Genomic DNA, 5,117 nt, shown 5'->3' with positions numbered 1-5,117 from the left:
TACGATTAGCAAGTATTTTGTTAAGTATTTTTGTGTCTAGGGTCATTAGAGAAATTGGTCTGTAATTTTCCTTTCTTGTGGTGTCTTTGTTTGGCTTTGGTACTAGGGTAATGTTGGCATCATAGAAGGAGTTAGGCAATGTTCCTTCTGTTTCGATTTTTTGGAAGAGTTTCAGCAGGATTGGTGTTAGTTCTTTCTGGAATGTTTTGTAGAATTCACCTGTGAAGCCATCTGGCACTGGGCTCTTCTTAGTTGGGAGGTTTTTAATGACTGATTCTATCTCTTTACTTGTGATTGGTTTGTTGAGATCATCGATTTCTTCTTTCGTCAATATAGGCTGCTTATGTGTTTCTAGGAATTTGTCCATTTCCTCTGAATTGTCGTTTTTGTTGGAATATAGTTTTTCAAAGTATCCTCTTATGATAGTCTTTATTTCTGTGGGGTCAGTGGTGATATCTCCTTTCTCATTTCTTATTTTGTGTATTTGCATCTTCTCTCTTTTTTTCTTTGTTAGTCTTGCTAAAGGTTTGTCAATTTTATTGATCTTCTCAAAAAACCAGCTCTTGGTCTTGTTCATCTTTTCAAGTGCTTTCTTATTTTCTATTTCATTTAGTTCTGCTCTTATCTTTGTTATTTCCTTCCTTTTTCTTCCTGTTGGATTACTTTGTTGTTTTTTTCCTTATTCCTCCAAATGTACATTTAGTTCTTCAATTTTTGCTCTTTCTTCTTTTTTTGATGTATGAATTTATGGCTATAAATTTCCCTCTCAATACTGCTTTTGCTGCATCCCATAAATTTTGGTATGTTGTGTTATCATTATCATTTGTTTCAAGGCAGTCATTGGTTTCTTTTGAGATTTCCTCTTTGACCCACTGTTTTTCTAAGAGTGTGCTGTTTAATTTCCACATCTTGGTGTGAAATCTGGGCCTCTGGCCCTTGCAGATTTCCAGCTTCACTCCACTGTGATCAGAGATATTATTTTGTATGATTTCGATCTTTCTGAATTCATTAAGCCTTTCTTTGTGGCCTAGCATATGGTCTATCTTGGAAAATGATCCATGTGCATTTGAGAAAAATGTATATCCTGCTGTGTTTGGGTGTAATGATCTGTATATGTCTATTAGATCCAGCTCCTGTAATATACTGTTCAAATATTTCATTTCTTTAGTGGTTCTCTTTTGAGATGTTCTGTCCAGAGTTGATAGTGGTGTATTAAAATCCCCCACTATAATTGTAGATGTATCTATTCTTTCACTTAGTTTTTCCAGCATTTTCCTCACGTATTTAGAGGCACCCTTGTTAGGAGCATAAATATTTATGATTGTTCATTCTTGACAGATAGTCCCTTTCACTAATATGCAGTATCCTTCTTGGTCTCTCACAATTGTTTTGCATTTAAAGTCTATTTTGTCTGATATTAAGATAGCTACTGCCTTTTTTGGTTATTGTTTGCTTGTAAGATTGTTTTCCAACCACTCACTTTCAACCTCCATGAGTCTCTGGGTCTAAGATGTGTCTCTTGTAGACAGCATATAGATGGGTCATATTTCCTTATCCAATGTCCCAGTCTGAATCTTTTGATAGGTGAGTTTAATCCGTTGACATTCAGTGTTATTACTGTCAAGGAATTATTTATGTTAGCCATATTTTGATCGGATGTGTGTTTGTCATATTTTGTTTGTTTGCTTTTCTTCTCTTTTTGTCTTTTTTGCTACTCTTACACTCTCCTCCAACTCTTCCTGTCCTGTTTTTTTCTTTCTTCTTGCAGAACTCCCTTTAGAATTTCTTGAAGGGGAGGTTTCTTGTTGGCATACTCTTTCAATTTCTGTTTATCTGTGAATATTTTGAACTCTCCATCATTTTTGAATGCTAGTTTAGCTGGATAGAGTATTCTTGGTTGGAAATTTTTTTCTTTTAGTACCTTGACTATATCATACCACTGCCTTCTTGCCTCCATGGTTTCTGATGAGAAATCAGCACTTAATCTTATGGAGCTTCCCTTGTATGTGATGGTTCTCTTTTCTCTTGCTGGTTTTAGAATTTTCTCTTTGTCTTGAGCGTTGGATAATTTGACAAGTATATGTCTTGGGGTGGGCCTGTTGGGGTTTATGATGTTTGGGGTGAGCTGTGCTTCTTGGATATGTACATCTGTCTCTTTCAGTAGATTTGGGAAGTTTTCAGCCATTATTTCCTGCAACACTCCTTCTGACCCCTTTCCCTTCTCTTCTCCTTCTGGCATGCCTATAATACGTATGTTTGTGCGTTTTGCATTGTCATTCAGGTCCCTAAGTCCTAGCTGGATTTTTTCTATCTTTTTATCAATCAATTCTACTATCTGCTTGATTTCCGATGTACTGTCTTCCACATCACTAATTCTCTGCTGTGCCTCTTCTAATCTGCTGTTACTTGCTGCAAGTGTATTTTTTATTTCTTGAACTGTGGTGTTCATTCCCATCATATCTGTTATCTTTTTGCGTATATCTGCAACTTCCCCTCCAAGTGTTGTCTTCATATTGTTAATCTCTTCCTTTACTTCATTAAATTTGTCTGTGATATATGTTCTGAGATCTTTAATTACTTGTGCAAAGTTCTCCTCCCCTTCCTGGTTTTTAGTTTCTTCATTGGATTCAGCCATGTTTTCCTGATTACTGGTTTGGTTTGTAGATTTTTGTTGCTGTCTGGTCATCATTTTATCTTGACGGGTTTGATCAGTTCCTTAGCTTCTTTGTCTAGTCTTGGGGATTAATTAACTGTTGTTTTTGCATAAGTGTTATATCTTCTCTTTGTCACTTTGTTCTTCTTATTCTAATTTCTTATTGCTGGCTGAGTTCACTTTGAAGGAAAGTATTAGGGCCAGGGAAAGGCAATTGTGTAAGAAAGGAAAATGTGTAAATTAGTATTGGTAATAAATGTTAACAGAGCAACAATATGAGATCTGGGAGGATGGATATTAGATTCATGTAAGTTGTGTAGAGTTATAGCAGTAGGTAGAGTACCTATAATGAGGTAGTCGACTGAATATGGGAGGAATATGGTATGAATTAAAAAGCTAGTGTTTTTGTGAGAGAGGGAAAGAGAAAAGAAAGGCAATAGTTTCAAGAGTGGATAAAAGACAGAAAACAAAACAAAGGTATTAGAAATTAAGAGTTAGATGATTTGGGGATCAAAGAAAGGGAGGTGGAATATAGGAGAGACAGTAGATGATGGAGGATATCAAGGTGTGGGGGAAAGGTGATAGTGTAGGTAGCCAAAATCAATTCACACAGAAATGAGGCAACGGAGGATGAGGAAACCCAGCAAATGTGAGGTGTTCCCTGCAGCACCTGTTCTATAATTAAGATAAAATAAAATAAGAAGAAAATGAAGGACAAAAGAGAAAAAAAGAGAGAGAGAAGAAAGAAAGAAAAAGGAGAGGGTGGGTAAAGAAACGGGAGGGGAACAATCAAGGAAAAGAAAAAAAGATATAGAACACCTACAACAGCAACAGCAAAAAAAAACCCTAAATACCTGAAAAAAAAAAAAGACCTTGGGGGATACAATGGGAGAAAAGACTAGGAGATAATGCAATGTTAGCAATCAGGACAATAAAAAATAAAAAATTAAAAAAAAAAATTAAAAAAACAAAACAAAAAACAAAAAATGCAAATGTTGAGGGCTAGGACATTCAAGGACCTCATATGGACCTCAGGGCATGGTGGATTCAGGGATGGAAAGTCTGTGATATTGCAGACTCAAGAGGTGTGAGTCTCTGGGGTGTGGGCCACCAGGGTTTAGGGGACACAGACCTGGCAACCTCAAATCTGGTTAACAGGGAGCCTGGGGAGCACCGCAGTGCAACACAGCCTTCAGGGATCCTCGCAGCTGGGTGCCAGCCCTATGGGGGATGTCACATCCACAAATCTCTGACCTATGTGTCAGAACCCCACAATTCACCCTCTCACTGGGATCTCTTCTGTGGCTGTATCACCAATTCGACTTCAGGACACCTCCCGCCCTGCAAGCCCTCAAAACAGCCACCTGGGGGTGCCTCTACACTGCAGCTAATTTAATGATGCTGCAGATCAGCAGCCAGGCCCAGGGGACGGGGCTCCAGCCGGAAGCACTGATGTCACTGTCCGAAACCAAAATTCCCACCCCTTGCAAAAGATTCCCCTAATCGGCTTCCAGACGTCTCCCACCCTGCAGGCCCCTGAAACAGCCTCCTGGTGATGTCTCCTTATTGTGAGTGATTTAAGGCTGCTGCAGATTGGCAGCTGGCCTTGGGGGCAGGGCTCTAGCCAGAAGTGCTATTAATTGTGTCAGAAATCAAAAATTCCCCGCCTTGCACAAAACCCCCATCTGTCTCCCCAAATCGGTCTGCAAAGGCCTCCTGCCCTGTTAGCCCCCCAATAGCTCAGTCAGGGCTTATGAATTCCCCAGTACTGCAGAGGCTCCAGGAATTGCCGCCACGGTGCCGGTGCCGTGGCTCTGCCCACCCCAGTAGGGAGCGTCCTGCGTGCAACCCCCACCTCCATGTAAGAGAGCCTCAATTTTATCTTATACACTAATTTTCTCTGTTACCTTCCCACCAAATCGATGTCCAGACACCTCCTGCCTTGCAAAATCCTGAAACAGCCTGGTCCTGAAGAATTTCCAACGCTGCCCAGCCACTTCTTTGCAGGAGACACTATCAGGTGCACTCACTCAACCACCATCTTGCCCCGCCTTCTTTTGCTCCACCTTCTTAAGAGTTTTCCTACCACTTCAAATTCTGGATCCATCCTAGAATGCTATCAATGCCAATAGGCCAGAATAGGAGAGGCTTGTGGATGTCTCTTAGATCACACAGGACCAAGCTAGATTCTCACCATGCAGGTTTTTGGAAGTCAGGAGATAATTCAATTTTATTCCAAGTGCAACTGGAAGCCAATGAAGGATGTTACCACATGAGAAAAGAATGACCCAATTTATGTTTTTATAAAGAGATGCCTTTTTTTCTTTTCTTTGGAGAATGAATGATAAAGGTGCAGGAGTAGAAGCAGGAACACTTGATGGGTATACTTGGGAATGGAAAGAATTAGACTGATTTAAGAAATATTTAGGAGAAGGAACCAATGAAACTTGTTGACTAGGAAGTT

Source organism: Dasypus novemcinctus, chromosome 24, assembly GCF_030445035.2.
Source record: "Dasypus novemcinctus isolate mDasNov1 chromosome 24, mDasNov1.1.hap2, whole genome shotgun sequence".
Classification (NCBI taxonomy): domain Eukaryota; kingdom Metazoa; phylum Chordata; class Mammalia; order Cingulata; family Dasypodidae; genus Dasypus; species Dasypus novemcinctus.
Note: the sequence above shows the minus strand (reverse complement) of the source record.